This window comes from Nelumbo nucifera, chromosome 4 (assembly GCF_055504915.1).
Source record: "Nelumbo nucifera cultivar China Antique chromosome 4, China Antique-T2T, whole genome shotgun sequence".
Taxonomy (NCBI): domain Eukaryota; kingdom Viridiplantae; phylum Streptophyta; class Magnoliopsida; order Proteales; family Nelumbonaceae; genus Nelumbo; species Nelumbo nucifera.
In genome coordinates this window covers 43,541,472-43,565,675 of record NC_142652.1, presented here as the reverse complement: position 1 = coordinate 43,565,675, position 24,204 = coordinate 43,541,472, and the positions used below count along the sequence as shown (strand labels likewise).

Genomic DNA, 24,204 nt, shown 5'->3' with positions numbered 1-24,204 from the left:
TTTAAATCTTTTCATACCCTAGTTAAAATTGTATTTAATTGGATGAAGGACTAAATTCAAGAATAAGGGTATTTTAATCAAATAAATAAAAATAAATATAGATATAGATAATATATTATTTTTTACCACATTTAATAGCACCACATTGTTAGGCTACAACAAATCTGGAGTAAGGACAAATATAGCAACAAACAGACAATTAAAGCTTTGAAAAATACATAATACAATCATTAATAGAATTAATCTATAATCTATAATTCTATAACAAGTAAAAGAGAACGTGCGTTGCACGTGGCAATATCAAATGATGATAATGATAATAGCTAGTCAGCAACCAAATGATCTTACTGGTTGAAACATTAACTATTTAATCAAGAAAATGGACTATGATTAAGACATTAATTCATTTTTTTCTTTGTATTTTAGCCATTTCTATATTTACTAACAATAATTCTTATTTTCAAACATATTTTTGTTTAGTATGAAGAATATATAATATTAATGTATGTTCAAATTTTTCTATACAATTTATAAAAAATTCTATATTTATATTTTTATATTTAATTTATGAGATAATAAAAATTACTTATTTACCAAGAGGAAATGTAATTCCAATATATTATTTGAACATTGGTTTTTAATATTATGGTCAAATCAATTATTTATATATATAGTATATATATTATTTATATATAATATATATGTTATTTATTATTTATTTATAAATATGTTATTTATATTGAATTTTTATAAACTTTTTATATGATGGAAGTAGTTGAAAAAAACTTTTTCAAAAAATTAAATTAGATCGTTTCAAATTCAAATATCTAACATCTTGATCGGGTTCGGATTCAAATCAATATTTATGAGATTCGCTCAAATCTTTGGATCATATTAGATTTGAATATACCTTAATTTAAATTTGATCTGATCTGTTTGCATCCCTACCAAACCACTTGCCTATGATGAACTAGTTAATTAAATTATTGAACCATTAGACATGGTTAGTCGGGCCATGTGTTAGACATTAATGCTCTTTATTTTTTATCCTAATTTTTATCCCATTTCTATCATTAATGAAAATAATTCTCATTAATCACACTTTTTATGTGATGAATCATTGAATATATAATATTATAGAATGTTCCCAAAATTGTAGACAAATTTCTACATTTTCTAGAATTTTATGTATTTTATTATTTAATACTAACATCCATTTGACATGGATAGTTTAACCACTAACCCACCACTTGGATGGAAAATCATGTATTCCATTTTCGTCATCGATAAAAGTAATTCTTATTTTCATGTTTATATTTGTTTAATATGGTGAATATATAACAATAGAATTGTATCAAAATGCTTTATACAAAGCTTATATTTTTCTTTGAGTATATATATATATATATATATATATGTATGTACGTATGTATTTATTTCATATTCGTTACTTAGTTATGACATCATAGATTTATCCATTTGACCCAGAATGTTAGATCATTGACCTACAACTGGTTTTAAATTTTGCATTTCATTTACATCATTGATAAAATAATTATTATTTATTATATTTTTTTGTTTATATTATTAGTATATAATATTATAGATGTGCCCAAAATTGTTTCATGTTTTTTTTGTATTATTCTATTTTAAAAAATTTATTTTTAATTATACATCATGAGTTAACCTATTTCCCATTGGCCGTGCCACCCATGGCCCGGCATGATGATCCGCGGGCTGTGCCAGGCCCAATACTAGAGTGTAGTACTGTACCGCTACTATTATAGGTACTATTATTTGAAAACCGGTCTATCTAGTCAAATTGGTTGATTTGGGTTGCATTCAAGCAACGCAAAACTTAAAAAACCCAAGTCCCATCTTGGCTAGAGTTGTGCCCATCATCTTAGAAGTTAAACCCAGATTTTCTTGCAACATCCTGCAGCTTGAAAGGCCCAATTGGGTCCATTGGATCCATATTTTACAAAATAAATAAAGCATGAAATACTGAAAGAAGCACATGAATAAAGTTAAGGGGTTTTTACTGTTCAGTCCACTCCAAAAATCCTAGCTCTACCGTACAGTTTGGGGTTAGGTGTCAGCTTGGAATTGATGCCAATTCATGAGCGGGTATGGATGTTATAGGTGGAACTGTTTATAATTTTGAATTGTTGTAGGCCTGCAGTTCAAATCAGAATTCTGAGGTGGAGTGCAGTCTAAAAATCCCTAAAGTGTTTAATAACATCATTATTTGATTTGATCAAATGACATCTACGCAGTAGACATGGATTATTTATTCTTTGTTCAAACCTATAGGCGTGGTCCCAAGTAGGCAAATAGTTACTTAGAGTTGTCACATTGACAAATTTAGGTCATGCAACCCATTAAAGGCTCCGTTCACGCCATCATATGGTATAGTTTTAGGGGAGAATGACTGTTCAGCCCACCTCATAATTCTTATCCCCACCGTACAAGTGAGATGAATCCTGACCGTGGATTGATGCCAAAAACCACAGGCATGATGTGGTTTATAGGGGGCTACTAGTAGACTATGTGGGGCTGTAATTTTAGAATCCTACAGTGGGTTGCAATGTACTTCTCTGTAGTTTTAGTATATTTAGGTACAATTTCCAAGCAAATATCAGATTGGGTTGGGTTGGATTTCATTTTTTGTATATCCGATTAATGGGTTTTCCACCTTATGGTTCTTTTTTTTAGGTGCTTGGGACTGAGGTGTTTCATGAGAGATTCAATCCTACTGATGTGGATTTAGTGCCACATCAGGGAAAAAATGGAATCAATAAAAGAACTGCACTTTGATAGTCTGTTTCTTAAAAAAACATTTTTGCAATGATTAATCTGGGGATTTGAGAAAAGAGGGATTTCTTAAAACGTCAAATTGAAAAAACTTATTTCTTTCTAGGATGTCAACCTCTCTATCTCTAGCCTCTTCTGAACACATAAACAACCAAAAACTACAAAATGTGCTTGTTAATTAATGGACATTTTCAAAAAAAAATACATGGAAAATGTAAAGTTAAGATGTCGTAGAAACACAAATGTGGATGGCTGGTTGGTGTGGTTCTTGCAAAATTCTATGTCAGCTCAACGAGTTGAATCCTTAGCAATAAAGGAGCATCTACATTTTGCGATTATTAGCAATAATGTCTGATTCAACTCATGTTGTTTGTGGATGCAAATCCACCAAATCCCAATGCAAGCCACCAATGAGAAGAATGCTAGGTGTATCGCAGAACATGACGGAGAAGTTATAAGGGTGGACATGGATAACTTAGAGTAGAACTTCGTCAATGGTTACATGAGAATCCTAATTACCATTGATTTCGGAAAGCCCTTGAAGACAGGAAAATGGATCAACACCAAAGATAATCAATCTAGATAATGGGTGGAGTTCAGATATGAATGAGTCCCGAATTATTGCTACCAGTGTGGGAGATTGGGGCACCTGTTGAGTTTACATGGGAAAGTGGTGGATGATGACGACTCAGATGAGGAGATCTCGTCTAGGAGATATGGACCTTGGCTTTGAGCAACACACACATGAGGAGGTCACTGGTGGGGGGTGATCGAAGGAGTCCTAGGAGCAACAACAATCAGGAGGGAGAGGAGCCAAGCACCCAACCAACAATCAAAAGAGGTGATTTGAATATTTTGGGCTAGTCGTTGCAGACTACTTGGAAAAAGAATTTGAAAATGACCCATACAGGGGATTATGAAAAAGGTGGGGCATACGAAAATATTCTCTACGATAGATCAAAAGATATCATCATCAAGGAATTCTCTACTAAGAAAAGCATGACAAACTAAAAAGTGGGAGGAGACATGCTAGGAAAACAAACAAAAGAGGTTGTGTCTATTGAGACTACACTAGTGATATCTGGCAAACCAAAAGTTGGTGGAAAGGAAATTCAGGGTGGGAATGAAGAGAATAGAAAAACTTGAAGGAACTAGAACTTCGTTAAAAAGAGGAAGGGAGATGGAGGAGGCTCTATAAAAGCTCAACATCGAGGAATCCAAACCATCAAAAAAGCAGAGGTTTATAGTAAATGTTGACACAAACCCCTGACAGTCCAATACCTTTCTTAAATTGCTCAGACCTATCACCCTAGTCTTATCTTTCTAATGGAAACGAAAACCAACCCAGAAGCCATGGGAAAGATTAGTAGGTGACTGGGTTACCTCTCCAGTTTCTCAGTGCCTCCTCGGGGTCTTTTGGGGGGGTTTAATAGTCATGTGCACGGAAGATATATTTTTAAACATCATATCTTCTTCCAATAGCCCAATTACAATGAAGGTAGAACTGCCTTCTAAAGACAAGTTCACAACATCCTTTATCTATGGGGCGCCATAACAGAGTAACATGAGCTTTACTCTGCAAGAATTAGCAAACTTAGGGGCCCGCATTAGTGGGACCTGGCTAGTTATTGGAGATTTCAATGACATCTTAAGCCGGAGGGAGAAGAGAGGTGGAAGAAACCTAGTTAGGCTCAAATGGCAAGTTTTAGGTTGGCTCTAGAGACGTGTGGCCTAACAAATTTGGGATATTGGGAACCGGGCTTCACTTGGAGTAATAATAGACAAGGAGACCAAAATGTGGTGGGGAGACTTGACAGGGCAGTCTATAACCTGATATGGAACTCTCTCTTCCCAAAAGCGAAAGTATTTCATGAAGCAGCAATGGAATTAAACCACTGTACAATCATTCTCACATTGTAGAAATGAAGATTTAGAAGGAAGGTGCCCTTCAGGTTTTAAATTATGTGGTTAAATCATCTAGAGTGCAATCATATTTTTAACCAAGCTTGGATCAAGAGAGGCAGACCGACCATGATATTAGACTTCAAACAAAAATCAGAGGAGATAGCTTAGGAGATGAAGGTTTAAATTAGAGAATTTTTGGGAATGTTTTTGAGGAGAAACAATTGAAATCACAAATCAATTCACTCCAAGCATTGAGATGGAGTCGGGACAATAATGAGTTACTCCAAAAGAAAAAAGAGCTGCAAAAGGTCCTTAGAAATGAAGAAGCGTTATGGTTTCAAAAATCTAGATTTAACCACTTGCAGTTAGGAGGTCGAAATACAAAATACTTCCACCAAGCAACCGTGCAAAGGAGACAAGTGAACAACATTGTTAAGCTGATGACTGCAAAATGAAGGTGGATTGAAGAAAAAGAGGATCTCACTTCCAACTGGCCGAGGACCTTGTCTCGGTTCCCCTAGACGAGGCCGAGCCCGAGAAGACAGTTCGTGTCGGGTCCAACCTTCCCCTCAAAACTAATGCCGATGTCTTTGCTTGGTCCACCACTGACATGCCCGAAATTGACCCCTCGATCATTACTCACAAGCTGAGCGTGGACCTGAGCTCTAGGCCAGTTTGGCAAAAGAAGAGGAACTTTGCACCGTAGCATTGGAAGGCCATAGGAGAGGAAGTTGGTAAGCTACTCGCCGGCTTCATTAGAAAGGTATACTACCCTAAATGGTTTTCAAATGTGGTTTTGGTAAAGAAAGCTAATGGGAAATGGCGGATCTGTATTGACTTCATAAACATTAACCGAGCCTGTCCTAAGGATAGTTTTCCTTTGCCGAGTATAAACCACCTCGTCGTCACCACTGCAGGGTATGAGCTACTCAGCTTCATGGATGCCTTTTCCGAATACAACCAAATAAAGATGCACCCAGAGGACAAGGAGAAGACCTCATTCATCACCGAGCACGCCACTTATTGTTACAAAGTTATGCCCTTCGCCCTCAAGAATGCAGGGGCCACCTACCAATGCCTCATCAACAAGGTGTTAAAAAATCAAATGGGGAGGAACGTCGACACCTACGTGGATGATATGGTGGTAAAGAGCCTGAAAGTTGAGATGCACACCTCGAACCTAGCTGAGACCTTTGACACCTTGCGGAAGTTCAACATGAAGCTTAATCCCAACAAGTGTGCCTTCGGTGTCACCTCAGGCAAGTTCTTAAGCTTTGTCATTACTCAAAGAGGCATTGAGGCCAACCTTGACAAGATACTAGCCATACTGGACATGGCACCCCCTCGATCGGTGAAGCAGACCTAGAGACTCATTGGCCGGATAGTTGCTCTCAACCGTTTCATGTCGAAGTCGGTTGGCTACCTTCCCTTCTTCCGCGCCGTCAAAAAGTTGAAGGATTTTTAGTGGACAGAGGAATGCCAGTGCGCCTTTGACGAGTTAAAGGTCTACCTTGCCTCACCTCACCTCCTCGCTCAGCCAGCCCCAGGAGAGACCCTATATCTATACCTATCGGTTGGGGATGAGGTAGTCAGCTCAGTGCTGATAAAAGAAGACGGAATGCAGAAGCTGATATACTATATTAGCAAGGTCCTCTACAATGCCGAAACCAAATATCCCGAGGTGGAGAAATTGGCCTCTGCCCTCGTGGTCTCGGCTAGAAAGCTCAGGCCTTACTTTCAAGCTCACATTATAACGGTCCTAACAAACTAGCCCCTTAGGGCTGTCCTCACCAAACCTAAGACCTCGAGGCATTTGACCAAATGGGCCATGGAGCTGACTAAATTTGACATACAGTACCAGTTGAGGCCATCTATCAAACTATAATCCCTAGCAGACTTCGTAGTAGAATGCACTTTCATCCGAGCCTTCCGCCGAGCCCTCGAAGATGCTGAAGGGGATCACCCGGCCGATGGGACTCACCCCAAGTGGACACTCTTTGTTGACGGTTCATCCAACGCCAAAGGAAGCAGAGTAAGCCTCATCCTCCTCACCCCAGACAACACAGTCATAGAGTATGTGCTAAGGTTCGACTTCTCTACATCCAATAACGAAGCCAAGTACGAGGCCCTCCTCGCTGGTTTGCAGGTTGCCAAGAACCTCAACTCCTTACATGTCGAAGCCTTCAACGATTCGCAACTGGTGGTGAATCAAGTCAACAGAGAGTACAAGGCCAAAGAGCAAAGCATGCCCAAGTATCTTGCCAAAATTCAAGAACTAGCCCACCACTTCCATCACTTCTCCCTATAGCAAGTTCTGCGAGCTGAGAACGCAAGAGCCAACACCCTTTCTAAGTTGGCAAGCACCTTGACCGCACTGTCCGTGTGGAGAAACTACCGTGGCCTTCTATAGAAAAAGCCCAAGTACTTCCAATAGAGGCCGAACCATCATGGATGGCCCCATCATCAACTTCTTGCTAACAGAATGACTGCCTGACAGCAGGAACGAAGCTAGGCAACTCCGACGTCAGGCAACCCACTACACCTTGCTGGAGGGAAAATTGTACAAAAGATCCTTCACCTTGCCTTACCTCTGATGCCTCTGTTAGGGAGAGGGTGAGTATGTGCTTTGAGAAATTCACGAAGTCATTTGCGTTAACCACTTTGGCGGTTGAGCCCTAGCCCAATAAACACCAAGACAGGGGTACTTTTGGCTGACCCTTCACAAAGCCGCAGTCGAGCTGGTGCGGAAGTGTGGCCAATGCCAGAGACATGCCAATTTATGCCATTAGCCAGCCACAACCCTCTCGACTCTCAGCAGCCCCTAGCCTTTCGCCAAATGGGGGATGGACCTCCTCAGCCCCTTTCGTCAGGCAACGGGGGGTAGGAAATACCTCGTCGTCATTGTGTACTACTTCACCAAGTGAGTAAAAGTCGAACCCTTGGCTACCATTACAGCTAGAGTAGTTCAGAGCTTCTTCTGGAAGAACGTTATTTGCCACTTCGGCCTCCCGTACATACTATGACAATGGGAAGCAATTTGACGATGCCAAGTTCTGGGAGTAGTGTGCCTCCCTCGACATCAAGCAATAGTACACCTCGGTGGGCTACCCTGAAACAAATGGCCTAGCCAAGGTCACCAACAAAACTATACTGGACGGACTGAAGACCAGACTAAACCGAGCCAAAGGCCTATGGGCTAATGAGCTAAGAAGTGCCCCCTGGGCATTCCAAACCACACCTCAGACAGCCACGGGAGAGACCCCTTTTGGCCTGACCTACAGTACAAAAGCAGTTATCCCAGCAGAGATCGGCTAGTCGATGCTCCAAACTGAAGCGTATAGCGAAGCTGAGAACAGTGAAACACTTAGAGCAAATTAAGATCTATTGAAAGAAGCTCGGGAGCAGGCACAGATTAGAGTAACTGCCTACTAGCAGTGAGTGGCCCACTACTACAACCCAAAAGTGAAAGAAAAACGCTACCGAGAGGGAGACCTCATCCTCAGGAAGGCCATGGTCTCCGAATCCAGTGTAGGAAAGCTGGACCCCAACTGGGAAGGCATCTATGGAATCAAGCAAATCGTTGGCCCCGACACCTTTCATTTGGAACATTTAGATGGAAGACCCATTCCATGGATGTGGAACTTGAAGAACCTCCGGATGTATTACTAGTAAACGCAAACTTTGATGAATGAAATGCAAAGTTCCTCTTTGGTTCAATGTTTAGCACGTGTTCTCACTAAGTTCCTAGGACCCCTCAGCTTCGTGATTGGCCGAAGCATGCAGCCTCTTCCGAGGACCATGTGCTCGAGCCAGACCATCACTAGGGCACATGGCTAGTGGCGAACTCCCTAACTTAACGCCTCGCCAAACTAAAACACATCAGTACGGCCGAGGCATCGCATGCGTCGCCACCCGCCTCGATGGTGGATGGCCTCTTAGTTGTATACACTTAGCGCGATTAAGTAAATGTTAACCCCAACCAACTCGACGGTTCGCCTCGGCCCGAGACCCTGACCTCCTTAGATGCCACCTCGGCCTCACCAAAGTAACCACTTGGGAAAGAGACCAGCCAGGCTGCCAGGTGAGCTACACCTCGGCCTCGACCTCCCTCCCATACTTCAGAAGACAACCTCGGTCTAGCCTAATTGAACACTTGGGTAAAAAACGAGCCAGGCAAGTTGCACCTTGGTTGCATACCTTTGCCTTGGCCTCGACCCCTTAACAATCTAAAGAGAGCGTATACCTAAAGTGAGTCATTACGAGACATCTTTTGAACTGTGATCTCTTCGTTGGGAGGGGCAGAGACCTCTCGTTAAAAAAAAAGGAGAAAGCAAAAGAGAGAAAAAGGGGAGAACACATCATACAAAAAATGCTTGTGTTTTTCATTTCACTTCAGTATAAAGCGTTTACAAAAGAAAATTTACAACCTCGGAGGCCGAGTCCATTTACATCTCAAAAAAAAATGAAAGAGAAAGAAAAAACATAGGGAGAACCACGTCAAGCCTCGCCACAAACCGGGGGAAGGGTAGAGCCATCAGCAGCTTGAGTCTCGTTAGGGGAGTCAGGAATCACCTATAGCCTCTCGTAATGGAAGTTGGGCATCACTTATAGGAGGGCCTTTTCGGTGTCCTCAATTCCATCCAAGTAGGATGTGGATGCACACTCCGCAAGGGCCCGTTGGTACTCGGTGGACTTCTTGAAAGCCTCCATTGCCTCAGCCTCCACCTTAGCCGCTCGTTCCTCCATCCCTACTGCAGCCTCCGCAGCCCTCTTCTCCGCCTCAGCTACCCTTTTCTCAGCCTCGGTAGCCCGCCCTTCGGCTTGGGTTGCCCACTGCTTCTCCTTCGTGACGATGCTCTCGAGGTGAACCCTCTCCTCTTGCTCTTTGACAAAGTGGGTCCATGTTTCCTTCAGGTCAGCCTCCATCTTCGTTCGGAGCATTTGCTCATCCTTGTGAGCCTTCTTAAAGGTTTCCCTCTTATCCTCGGCAGCCGCGATAGCTGCCTGGAGCTTTTCCTTCTCCTTCTCGTGCTTCTCCAAGCGTGACAAAATAAGGCTCATTCAGTCTCCCAGACCGACGAAGTGAAGACAGGCCTGCAACAAGAGTTATCAGTAAAGACTACAACAAAGAAATAACCACATGACAAAGTATGAAAACAAAAATTACCTCGACCAAGTGGTACAACCCCTTGTCGTAGATGGCTCTTGGCTCGCTCTACATCATGCAGAAGTGATCCCTCGAGAGGATCACCCCACTCACCCGGTTTTGGTTGACCCCTTCCTCATTTATTGAATACCCCTCGCGAATCGACCACTAGGGGCGGAAGACCTTAGCAAACCCCTCGACTCCTTCGGCGAGCTCCTATGCTGACGAGGGGGTGGATGAGGACCCCGTTGGATGCCCCTTAGGGGGAGGCTTCTTCGCAGCGTCCCCAGTTGGACGCTCGACGTGGGCCACCTTCTTCGGTGGTTGCTCTCTCAAGGCCCCATCGGTAGGCCTCTTCTTACCTGCCTCAGCCCCCTCTTCGGGCTTCTTTGACGTCTCAGTCGGCTTCTGGGCTCCCTTGGCCGGCCTCTTCCCCTTGGCAGTGACTTGTTGAGTTGCCCCCTTGGAGGGGACTTGTTGGTGGGTAACCTCCTTGGGGGAACTGATGCCCTCTTGCCCCTTGTAGGCTCATTCTCGGCAGGCCTCCTTGGCGTCTGCCCTCCTGCCTTCTTCTCCGATTCTCTGCTTCTCTGCTTGGGCCCTCTGCTTGGCGTGGGCACTTTCGAGCAGGAGCTTCTTGGCGTATATTGATACCTTTGCAAAAGAAAGAATATGAATTAGTATACCAGACAAGGATGAGGGGAACATGTAGAAAAGCTAAGGAACCTCTCCTACCAAGGGAGGGCAGGGCTGAGCCCCGCAAATACCAAGGGGAGCTCATCCTCCACCAAGGGCTTGGCCTTGACCATCCCCAACACGATCAGGTATGCCACGACAGTGGCCTCCTCATCTCGAAGTGGAGGGGGACAATTCTCCACCGTCGTACAGGCATCTCCCCACTTTGACTTGAACGACCAATCTTCGGGACAGGAGATGAAGAAAAATTTTCCTTTCCAGTTGTGGACAGATGCGAGGTTATCAACCATTTTCCCCCTCCGTGGATGTAAGTAATACATGCTGGCCGTGGAAGAGTACTTCCTTGGCACAAACATGACACGGAAGATCTTCGGGGTCAACTCTACATCCCGAAGCCAAGCCTATACTAGTATAACTACAAGGTTCCTAATGAACTTGGGAACGAGCTGACTAATAGTTATGCCATACCTCTCTAGCAGCTAAAAAATCAAAGGGTGGAGAGGGAACCTAAGGCTGAACTCTAAAAAATGTTGGTATATACAAATTTCCCCCTCTTCAGGGGTCCATGGCCGATCACGGTCAGGAACCCTAAGTTGGTAAGACCGAGGCATGTGAAACCTCCTAGCTAGGGCCTTTACTTGGTCCACGTCCAGAGTACTATCGAACTCTGAATGCAGAAGATCAGCCATTGCCACCCTTCAGGCAGGGCTTTCGATCATCATCCTCGGGACAACCTCCGAGATCTGCTCCCCTTGGCTTGGGGGGACCCCTCGGCCTCCCTTGGTGTCATGGATGCGGTGCTCTCATAGGGAGGATCATTGCCTCGGCGGTTGCCCTTGACACCACCGGAGGCTACCCATAACCTAAGCACCATCACCTCTTGCTGAAAGGGAACGATGACCAATTGGCATAAGGGAGGAAAGGGTGATGGAGTCTGAGGAGAGCTCCCTTCCGAACCATTCGGAATTTCATAGCACTCAAGGCCAGAATTTGAGAAAGACATGACTGGAATAGAAACAAAAATAGTTACCTAAAAAGGTGAAGGAAAGAAGAGTGAAGATGAGGTGTGTCGAAAAGTTGAAGGTTTGGGAGCGGTGTTCACTCGATAGCAAGGGCTCCTAGAGATAAATGACGAAGAAAAATTGCCACTAAGGCCCCTATTTATAGAAAAATGAACGGCTCAGATCCCGTTAGATCCAACGGTCGTGAAGCCTTCGCCTTCGTTGACCATCCGCAGTATGACACTCAACGCCCAACCTTGGGGAAACGAAATGATGCCTAGTAAAGCAGTGCATGCCTAGCCTCGGGGAAACAAAACGATGCCTAGTGAATTCTTGCTCAGCCTCGGGAAGACGAAATGACATCGGGCAAACTGACGGGCTCGTTTGTCATAACACACCGGTTTGGATACACAGACACGATTGGCGCATAGATTGGTTCGCCTAGAGCACCCGTCCCCCTACGCACGGCCCCCAGACCATCATCGCATGAGTACAAGGCACAGGCTCAGCTTAGCTGGGCCCCCTTCCACCTCAAGCTCCCCAGCCAAAGCCGAGGCATCCACAGCTTCACTCCTCTTCCGCGAATTGAAATCAGGCCAAAGCAAAAGCGACATGAAGGCGACGCCACTGTAGGGTACACTCCGCTGAACAAACCCGATGGCACTTACTAATATCGACACTCCCTTCAGTCGAAGCCGAGGTCCCTTTCAAACCCCCACCTCGGCCTCGGGAGTGGGGGGCAAGCGATGTAGATGCATTCGGCTGGCCTGTACAAGGCTAACGCGTGTCAAATGGAGGACGCTCGCATAGGCTTACCATGAGGATGCTTAGGGTTACCTAACGCGGACCAGGCGGACCTAGTCGCAGGGCACCACATGGCACTAGCAGAACATCTCACCAGGCCCTCATACGGCTCGCATCTAGACCATCCGGGCCCAACTACCCCCTGGCAGCTCCGGCTATAAATGCAAGGCACCCCCCTCAAGGTAAAGGATTCGAAACTTTTGGATCTCTAGTGCTCTCTCCTCTAAGGACCTAGCGCTATTTGAGACCTCGTCAGGACCCCTCGGTTCCAAACTCATCACTTACCTGTTGTGCATACTGACTTGATCGTCAGAGTCCTCGCCTCGGGTAGTCACCCGAGGCCTCTTACACCTTCTCCCTCGCAGACATACTACAGCGGGAACAACATCTTGTCCTCCCTTGGACACTCTTTTCAGTACCAGCCCTCGGCTTCTACAGCATCTGAAGGAATGATTTGCCTTGGCCTCCAGTCCTCGGTCTTGGCTCATCTCCTCCAAACCCTCAAAGCCTTCGGCCCTCCTTCGAAGCTTGGGAGTGAAATTGCCTTGTTACCCTTGGCCAAACTGAGCATCAACAATAACAATAGTGGAGCTAGGGAAGGAATATGTCAAATTACAAATAACTGATGTTCTAAAAATCAATTGGAATGGCATTTCCTTCTAGATCTAATAAGTCAACTTATTATGGTGTTATTAAATAACAAAATACAAATAGAAAAACTTATAAAATTTACAGAAAATTCAAGGATGCCTTTAACAATACATATTCATCTTATCTAACAAACGTATATTTGAAAATGAGAATTATTATTACTAATGATGGAAATGGCTAAAAATATAAAAGAAAAAGAAAAAGAGAATTAATATCTTGCCCATGCCCCGATTGACCTCATTAAACCAATAAGGTCATATCTAAGTCAATGGGTTGGGTTAAATCATTATGTTAAATCATTACTTATAAATTTGTATGGTGATAGGGCGACCAGTTTGATTGTCCAATAAACCACAAGTTGAAAACACTAATATAAACTACAACTAAGAATGTAATAGCTCATATAACTAAGATAACAAATAAACTAATACATCATGATTTTATTATTATTATTATTATTTGAAATTAGCACGTGCAACGCACGTATACATTTACTAGTTCACTTAAAAGTAGCATGCATGCCATTTAATTTGGTGGAGGAACAAAAATGGCGATCTTGCTCATGTTTGAAGTAATAACTTTCTCAAGCTCTGGACTCACGTTCAGAGAGGCTTGTTTCACTTCTGGAGATAATGCCATCCACACTGATCTCTTCCCAGTTAAATAACTAAATGAAGGCCTGAGCAAAAGCAATGGAACACAAACAAGGTAAGTAACTTTTAAGGTTGACAAATTATATAATTACTTATAACGTCTGATAGAACTAGCTAGGTTCATTATCAGAAAATTGATATCAGAAGATCAGTATATTCTTCTCTCTGAAACTACCATGAATCTTTTTCTACATTCTAGCTATTATGTTCCACTACAGTATCTCAGGTTAGGTCATCCCCATCAAATAAAAAAAAGTCACTAGCTAATTGAATTCTCTGAAACTTTTTGAGAATTACTACTAATTGTGAATCATTGTTGAAAATCGATAATATTAGAAATATTATCAGAAATTTTAATTTCATTGGTCCAGTAGAGTTGAATTAAATCTGCTTTTCTAACATTCAATAAATTCTCTCATGACAATGCAGACTACTGGGCCAATGATCTATTGATGTGAATATTCGTAGGGGAGCTCACGGTTCGGTTCAGTTAACCGAACCGTGGGTATTTTTTGAAACGTAATTGACCTGATCGGTATTTTAAATATTCAAGCTGAAATCGAATCGATTCAACCGGTTATCACTGGTTAATCGTGGTTTGGTTTTTTAGTTTTTTATGTACTTAAAATAAAAAAAAAATACCTAAAACTATCGGTGGTTGCTATCGGTGGTGATTTGCCGGCGCCAAACTGGTTTATGCCGGCGGTTGCTATCGGTTGTCGCATGAAGTGAGAGCTTGAGAGGTGGCGCCTGTCGGAGCCATAGAGAGGAGAGATGAGAGAGAGAGAAGAGAGATACAGAGATGGCATTGGTGCTTGCTTGTTGACGAGGCGGCGACCGGCGTTGCCGCTTGGTGCTGGTGGTTGGCATGGGCTGCGTGGTAGAGATGACAGGCGAGAAGAGAGAGATACTCACTCAAACACTCACAGAGAATAGAGAGACAGAGACAGAGACACTAGGAGAGAGTCGGAGAGGCCGTCAGTCGAAGGACGACCGGCACTAGAGGAAAGCAAGGGGAAATCCGGCGCTGACTGCCGAACTGGCCACTTGGGATTTTGGTCTGGCCATCTGGGGAATACGAAGAGTAAGATAAACTGAGAGAGTGAGAAACAAAGAACTGAAAGAAGGTATTAGGTTTAGGTTTCGAAGAGACAAACAGACAAAGGCTGAAAGGCTTTGATTTTCGAAGAGACTGAGAGATTGCCAAACTTTTTTATTCGAATTTCAAAAATAAAAATAAAAAATATAATATATATTATTATATAAATATATATTACTGTATATATATCGATCCGTTCAGTTAACTGCTGGATTTTTAAATGGTTAACCAATCAGTTCGGTTTCGGTCGATTCAGTTTTTCAGTTTTTTGCTCACCCCTAAATGTGATAATAAACTTATAGAAACAATGTAATAATTAGATTTATAGTTCATTATTGAAAGCTCATCACTCAAGAGTAAATTATATATCTACTAACGTAATTAAGAGATGATAGTATTGCATATATACCGTGTTGTTGTGATCATAGAAAGCCACTCCATTCCTTCACTGCCTGCAATTTTAGAGACTGCAAAAAACTTGGGCACAACAAATAACTGACCAGTGCTCACATGGGTATCCAGGACACATTGACCATTAATACCTACGATCTGAACATGCCCACCACCCTTCACAATGTAGATCACTTCAAATGCCGAGTCTGAGGAGTATCCTGGAGAGTGGAGAGCATTGGAGTCAAGCTTTATATAAGTGGAGCTCAATCCAACTTGTTGTAACAAGGACAATTTCTCAACTGTTACAACCACAGTACGTCCACCCTTCAAAATATCAACGTCTGGCGTTGCAGCATCAGTGTTGAAGATCATCTCTTTGGTGCTCGCCATGCAAGGCTCTGGCATTCTCTTCCCCTCCTTAAGCTTGACAATTAGAACACCAGTTTAGCTATTCACGAGCTCATTTGCTTCCTTTTCATTTAAACCCAGTGCTCTTCTAATGAATTCCATTGAGAAGCCTTTGAAGATACCATTAGCTCCAGCTAAGAGGAAATAGGTGAAGTCTCCAGAGTGGTAAGCCTTAGAAGTTTCACCTAAGAACACCACAACAAGTTCCGATTCACCATCGTTGAACCACCATGAAACTGCTCCGAGTGGTACAGGTATCACGTCGCCTTTCTTGAGCTTCAACACCTTTTCATCTGAAGATTTTGATAACACCATCCCAGCCCTTCCACTACCTGCGAATTGAAGTACTTGTAAACCAAATCATGACGGGTTGGGGTAATTTTTATAATAATTTCTAGAACTGGAGTGATAAAAGTTGAACTGGTGTGAAAGTTTTTGTAATACCACCCCAACCCGTATTGCAATGATCCATCAATTCAAACAACCAGAAATAGAAATAGGAAAGGTTCAATTGGGCCAGCTTGTCGGCTAATGGGTTGACAATGTGCTTAACAATGTCATCCATTTTAAATGATGCCTTTTGGGGATGGAAATTTGAAAACATGCTTAGGCCAAGCTTGTGGTCCTTATACCAGTTCCTTACGCACCGTTTGGGGCTTAAATATTTAGACCTATGATAATTGAATTATTCCCATGCATATGGACGTTGGCTATGTTTGGGAGTGCTTAAATAAGTGTTTATTCAAAATAAGTACTTATTTGGGCCGGGACTATATTATTAAGCACTTATTGGTGTTTGAGAAATAAGTGCTTATTTTAAAAATAAAGGCTTATTTTTTAAGCCTAAACTCATCTTTTTTAAAGTGCTTCCGTAAAAGTATTTTTCAAAATTATCCCTAGTTGAATTTTATAAAAGTACTTTTGTAAAAGTCCTTTTATAAAAGTGCTATCATAAAAGTACTTTCATAAAAGTGCTATCATAAAAGTACTTTCATAAAAGTGCTTCCGTAAAAGTATTTTTACCAAAGTGCTTTCATAAAAGTATCTTTATTAAAGTGTTTTCATAAAAGTACTTTCGTAAGTGTTTTCATAAAAGTACTTTCATAAAAATGCTTTCATAAAAGTGTTTTTATAAAAGTAATTTAATAAAAGTACATTCATAAGGTATATTTTGAAAATTTGAAAGAAAATGAAAGAAAAAATAGTCACAAATGCTTATTTAAGTGATTATTGGAGAAAAGACTACTAAACACACCCAATATGAAATAAGTGCTTATTTTTTAAAATGAGCACTTGAAAAAGTTGGGTGCCAAATGCAAATAAGTGCTTATTCTAATAAACACTTGCTTTTAAGAACTTATTCAATAACCACTCCCAAACATGGCCATTGGTTCAATGCCATAAAGCCCATGTTTACTTTTTTTTTTAAAGAAACCTGCAGGCAATTCATTACTTCAAATCGTCAACCAATACAAGTATAAGGAGTTCAGGAGAGAGAAACCAATAAGTGGTCTGACTTGCAATGAAACCAAACTTCGCTAGTGTGAGCAACTCTATTACTTGTAATAGAGTGTTCCCTGCAATCGGTGATAACCAGGTGAAACTTCGCTAGAGTGTTTGTAATAGACCCCATCTGGTAGAAGCATGAAAATGTCCAAAATACCTATGCAGTTACTTTTGAAAAAAATATTTATTTTCCAAATTCTTTTTCATATGAATCATTGCCTCAAATCCTTCTAATTTCTTTTCTAAAATTGATTTATTTTTCAAATTTACCCTTCATATCAATAAATCAAAAGTAAAACTGAAATTTTAAATTCTCTTTTTTACTTTTCATAATGTTTATATTATTTTTTTTCAAATAATCATCCCTAATAAACAATGGGGTTGTTTGGCATTGTTGCCATTTCCTAGAGCAACGGTGCCACATCAGTGCCACATTGGAAAAATAATCATAATGTTTATATAATTTTTTTTCAAATAATCATCCCTAATAATAACAATGGGGCTGTTTGGCATTGTTGTCGTTTTCTGGAGCAACGGTGCCACATCAGTGCCACATTGGAAAAAACGGTACTCCAGGAAACGAGCATTTGTTTGGAACCATTCCAAGCCATGCCTCGAAAATTGGGAAACCATGGCTTGGAGCAACGCCAAATTTGGCATTTCCTGGAGCTGCAACTTGTTGCTGCCAACAGGGCAGTGATGTGGCACTGATGTGAAACTGGATAATGGGTACCAGTGCTGAAAATGTTTCTTGGGTACCAAACAGAAAAAAGTTGCTGTTGCCTCCAGGAAACGTGCTGCCTGACAGCAACGATTCCAAACAAAAATAAAGACATCATTTTCTGAGAAAATGATATATGAATATTTTGAACATTTTTATTACTCTTATTAGAGAATTCTAATAAAGAGGAGGAAAGCAAAATTAATTTACCTTGAATAACATAGCCAACCTTGGATGAATCAGCATAGTAAGGTAAAGCAAAGCCTAAAGGCTCAAGGACAAGCTTCCCACCACCGACCTTGGCTTCTTGAAGAATGGGATACCGAGAAGCTGACCAGCTATAGTAACTTCCACCCTCCCCTTGAAAGATTTTCTAAGCCACCTTGGGGGATAAATCAAAATCCATGAGTCCTTCGCTTCCTTCCAAAATATAGAAATCAAAATCCATGTGTTCACAGGTTGGGTTGGGTTGGTTTATTGGGGTTTTCCCAACCGACCCAACCTGATCGGGTTACCTGAGGTGGAAACCGAAACCAACCCACTGATAGGTCAAACCGACCTGGTCGGTTTGAGTCGGGTTGGGTCGGTTTCGGTTTTGCTCCTGTACAAAAGGACTCCTAATTGAATTCTAATTGTAATTGCCTAATGGATTGTTTATTTGGTGTAAAAGATTATAGAAAGTTAGAAACTATGATAGATTGCCTATTCTAATTGTAATTGCCTAATGGGCCTTCTAGTTCTAGTAGAAGACTAGTTATAGTTAAGTAGGAAACTACTCAAACTAGGAACTTGATTTTGGTTTTCACACAAGAAAACCGAAACTGACCCGATATATCAGTTTATATATTTGCCCAACCCGAAATCGACCGGTACTGATGAAAACCCAACCAACTCGGGTTGGATCGGTCCGGGTTGGTCGATTTGGTCGGATTGGGCATTGTTATGAACAGCCATAGCGGACGAGAGTATCGTGTGGAAGAGTATTTCCCTTAGCCATCCATTTAACAAACCACATCTGTACGAGCGTACGAGAGTGTCGTGTGGTAGCAAAACTGAACGCGTTTATCATTAGACATGTGGTCATGTGGAAGAAAGCTAACCACATAGTACAAGTTGATCGGGTTAGGCCGTGTTAGGCAAGGTTGAGGTTAATCCGGACCTAATTCAAGTTGTTAGGTTGAGATCGAGTTGGATTTGGGTTTGTCGCATTTCACTATTTCCTTTTGTTAAATATTCTTATTTCCTAGACTATTCAATTTTAACATTATCATGTGTAAAAACTTATTTATCAAGTTATAGAAAAAATTTTTCTTAAACTCAAAATTTTTGACATAGATACATACATAAATACAAATATTTATATACATAGATACATGTTTAATAATGCCTATACTATGAAGTTAGGACAATTTCGGATTGGGTCAGATCGGTTAATGCCTCAATTATAACCTAATCCAAAAGTTAATTAGGGTTCATAAATTTCAGCTCTAACCCTAACCTGAACTTCAATCCAACCCAACATGGAAATCAATGATGGCATGACTGACTCAAGAGACCATATTGAGAACTTCAAGGCAATGATGCTATTACATGGGTTCTCTGACGCTATAATGTGCTAAGCCTTGTAGGTTATACTAAGGCCCCATTTGTTTTTAGGTAAGTTATTTATTTGGGTAAATGCAATTACTTGGGTAAGTTTTTCCTAAGAAATGCTTACCCGGGTAAATGAAGAGATGGAAAATCCATCATATGAATAACCGAACCATGCAGGGTGGTTGGGCAAAATTTAAAAAATTTCTTTCTCCCTTCCGGGAACCCTATTCTCTGATTTAGAAAAACTGCATTTTTCAAGGTTTGTTCTTGAAACAAACTGGACCAGATCTGAAATCAAAAGAGGGAGAGGGATATACTTGATACGGAATCAATGTAAATAACTCTCAACGTATGTATTCACGCCCAAAGAGGTCACCAAAACCCACATCCACTGAAAATGACACGGCTTATGGTGAGGCAAGATCAGCAAGGAGGTTCTTTAGCAAGAACCCTAATTCTTCAACAAGAATCAAGCAAGGGGTTATGAGCACGACTTCAGATTGTTTCTTGCTAGAAGAAACAATATCAAGATCTAATCTTGATCAATTCCAAGAATGGAGATCAAACTGGGTAGGGGTGGCAAGAGCTGAGGGAGAAAACTACAGAAGAAGAATTCACCTACTGAGGAATTCACCCCCTTATTTATAACCTTCTTTGAATCAGCTTCCTAATCCAATTAGGAAGGAATTTCTTGATCCAAATTTAATATTTGGATCTGGACTCTTAATTAGATAAGACTTATCTTATCCTACGGTTGATCCTAATCAGATTACAAACCAGATTCGCCCCATTTAATTAAATCACTTAAGCCTAGTTCGAAATGGGCTTTAGGCCCATTAAGTCATATAACTCACTTTCCCTTTAAATACTAGCTAGTTTGGCTCTCTTTGTATGGCGTGGGACCGTAGCATTGATATCCACAAAAGCCATATGAGTTCAGTCCAGCTTTTGTTACAAGGCTTGGCCGAATTCACTACTGAAGACAGTGAACCCTTGAGCCCATCAGTATAGGCTCTTAGCAGGCCCAACATTTACACTAAATGGTCATTGGGTCCAACCACCTTATGAAGGCCCAAGGACTATGGACTTATGTGAGATTAGCCAATCAGGTAAAAACCCTAAATGGCCTTACACTTAACCTCTTAGCCCATAATGATCAAACACTGCTCGACAAGAGATGACCATTCCCTCGACTGCAAGGTATAGTGCTGCACTCTCTACTCACATGGATCCTGGGAATTAAAACATTTATGCAAACATTTTGTGAAACCATAATATATATGTATATCCCTATATAAATATATTTTGCAAAAAAAAAATCTCAACAAATTTAAAATCAATTGCTGGCAGTTTAGGTTTCCATCAGAGAGAGTGCATTCACCGATTATTCACTTTGTCCGACAAAGGGGCTGATTTTGTTACTATGATCACCCACTCAGGTGAATTCTTAGATTGCCCCAATATACTCAGGTTTTGACCCCCGCTAAGGATCTCACTGGTTGGTATATCAAAGACAACCCAATCCAACACCTAGTGCATTATCATAATCAAGTCTAAGGGTTAGGTGTAAATTTTCAGTTTTGCCCATCTGTCTCCAAGGTCCAGGGCATAACTGAAAAATGGTCCGGTTTAGAGTTTTAATCAAACCCACACTACATGTGCCTCAAGTCCCACCCTAGTAGCTGAGACAAGCCACTCCAACCTTCTTGGCAGCACATTAGTGTCAGCCTTGGTAGGATAAACCTCCCCAGGTCTAACGGTTGTGAAGATTCTAAACTAACACGAGTCTCATAATGTCCAGTTTAAGAGTATTATATAGAAACACACCATAATAACATGAATCAATTATGCACTTTCTTCATTTACAATAAATGTCAATAAGTACATCAATTTGATTGGAGCTAAGGGCATAACTGTCTAGCAACTCCCACTTGCATTTAGGTCCAATCTGGTACAAGCCGGAGGCCCATACTTTCTACGTGTTTCTCAAACACTTTCTGTGTGAGTGGCTTAGTCAATGGGTCTGCCACATTCTCCATTGATGTTACCTTCTGAATCTGGACGTCCCCTCTATTAACAATCTTCTATAGTACGTGGTACTTCTCAATGTGCTTCGACTCCTTAGCCTGAGCAATGGCTCTAGTGTTGTCACACAACGGTGGAATGGGTGATGTGTTGGATGGAACTACTCCTAATTCTTGAATGAACTTTTTCATCCAAATGGCTTCCTTGGCAGTTTCATTTACGGCAATGTACTTGGCCTCAGTTGTGGAATTTGTAGTGGACTCCTGTTTGTTGCTTTTCCAACTAACCGCATAGGATCCCATCGTGAAGATGTAACCAGATGTAGACTTTCTATCATCTGGATCTGACTAGAAGTCGGCATCGGTGTACCCTAGGATTTATAGTGAACTACCACCGAATACCAGACAAAACTCTTTTGTCCTTCGAATGTATTTCAGTATGCTTTTCACAGTTGTCCAGTGTTCTTGTCCTGGGTTAGATTGATATTACTTACCACACTCACTACCTGAGCAATGTTAGGCTGAGTGCACATCATGGCATACATGACGCTCCCTACGGTTGAGGCATAGGGAACCTCACTCATGCCCTCAATCTCCTCGGGAGTCTTGGGAGACATACCCTTGGAGAGAGTGACTCCGTGCCTGAAACGAACATTTGCTTTCTTGGAGTTCTCCATACTGTATCTTTTGACAACCTTGTTAATATAAGTAGACTGGGATAATCCTATTGTCCTCTTTGATCTATCTCTATAAAGTCAAAGACCCAAGATGTAGGAGGCTTCTCCAAGATCTTTCATGGAGAATTGTTGTGAAAGTCACACTTTCACCGTATTTAACATCTCTACATCATTCCCAATGAGTAAGATGTCATCTACATATAAAACCAAGAATATAACCTTATCTCCCATTGTCTTCCTATAAACACAGGACTCTTCCAGATTTTGCTTAAAGTCAAACTGTTTTACGATAGATTCAAACTAGATGTTCTAGCTCCTAAAAACTTGCTTAAGTTCATATATAGATCGGTTAAGTTTAAACACCATGTGTTTCTGACTTGCAACAATGAATTCTTGCGGTTGCTACATGTAGATATCTTCAGTAAGATCTCCATTCAGAAATGCGGTTTTGACATCCATTTGCAAAATCTCATAGTCATAGTGTGTTGCTACTACTAGCAAGATCCTAATGGACTTGAGCATGGCCACTAGCGAAAATGTTTCCTCATAATTGATTCCCTCTTTCTGAATGTACCCTTTCGCCATAAGACGACCTTTATAGGTCTCAATCTTACCATCAGGGCCCTTCTTGCTCTTGTAAATTCATTTGCAACAAATTGCTTTCACCCCAAGGGGTGGGTCTACAAGAGTCCAGACCTTGTTGGTTTCCATCGAGTTCATCTCGACTTTCATGGCATCTACCCACTTCAAGGAATTTATGTCCAATATAGCTTCTGTATAAGTCATGGGATCCTCCTCATTGATTGTTGCTCCCATCAAGTAACTTTCTTGATCATAGTTGTAACGAACTAGAGGCCTAGATACTAGGGTAGACCTTCTAGGTTGGTTAGTATCTGGAGAATGTGGGACATCTTCCACTACCCCTGGGCTCTCCTCATCAAGAACTATTTTCTAACGATGATTGTCCAGGATGTAGTCTTCTTCCAAGAAATAGGCATTTCGACTGCAAAACACCTTTTGCTCCTTTGGGTCATAGAATAAATAACCTATAGGGCTTTTGGGGTAACCTACAAATAGGCAACGACTGGTCTTGGATTCCAATTTGTCAGCACTTGTTTTTTTAACATGTGCTGGAAAACCCAAAATCTTCAAGTGTCTTACACTTGTTTTCTTACCGGTGCATAGCTCATATGGAGTTTTAGGAACGGATTTGGTTGAAACTCGATTCAACACGTAAATCACAGTTTTCTAATACATAACCCCAAAAGGATATAGGTAATTCTGAGTGGACGAGAAGTGAATGGACCATATCTAATAGAGTTTGATTTCTCCTCTCCGATACATCATTTAGTTATGGTGTAATAGGAGGGGTTAGTTGTGATACAATCCCGTTTTTCTTTAAGTAGTCCCTGAATTTGTCGGAGTGATATTCACCTCCTCGATCTGATCGAAGGGATTTGATTTGTCTCCCCAACTACTTTTCGACCTCTTATTTGAACTCTTTGAACTTTTCAAAGGATTCAGACTTGTGTCTCATTAAGTACACATAATCATACTGTGAGAAGTCATCGGTAAATGTTATAAAATAAACATGCTGGTTATGTGTCTTAACATTCATGGGACCACATACATCAGTATGTATCAGGTCTACTGTTCCTACATATCTTTCAGGCTTACCTGTAAATGGTCGTTTCATCATCTTACCTTGAAGGCAAGGTTCACAAGTTGGAAGATCTTCTAGAGTTAGAAAATCCAAAGGACCATCATTTACCAACCTAGTGATGCGATCTATGTTAATGTGGCCAAGTCGGTTGTGGCATTAACTGTATCACGAGTTCTTTTTTTTTGGATTATTTCCGACGTAGTTTCAGTTATATTTATTTTCAGAGAAAGATGGACATAGAAACCATTCTCAAGTTCTCTATAAGCGAGGAATTTGTTATTCAATTTAATTATAATCGCATTACTAAATAGAATAGAATAACCATCCTTGCACAACTTTGAAACTAAAATCAAATTTCTTCTTAATGTTGGTACATAAAGACAATCTTTAAGTACAATTATTCATTCTCTGAAAATCAACTCTACAGTTCCTATAGTTGTAGTTGCAACT

At 41.1% G+C, this 24,204-nt stretch overlaps 1 pseudogene across 1 annotated transcript; it reads right to left on the bottom strand.

The window, feature by feature from the left end:
• Window positions 1-13,463: 13,463 nt before the first annotated feature.
• Window positions 13,464-18,203, bottom strand: LOC104607021 (cocosin 1-like; annotated as a pseudogene). The gene is made up of 3 exons (XR_016068550.1): window positions 18,008-18,203; window positions 15,179-15,902; window positions 13,464-13,696 (listed from the first exon to the last, which is right to left on the bottom strand). The product of XR_016068550.1 is annotated as a cocosin 1-like (transcript).
• Window positions 18,204-24,204: the final 6,001 nt, after the last annotated feature.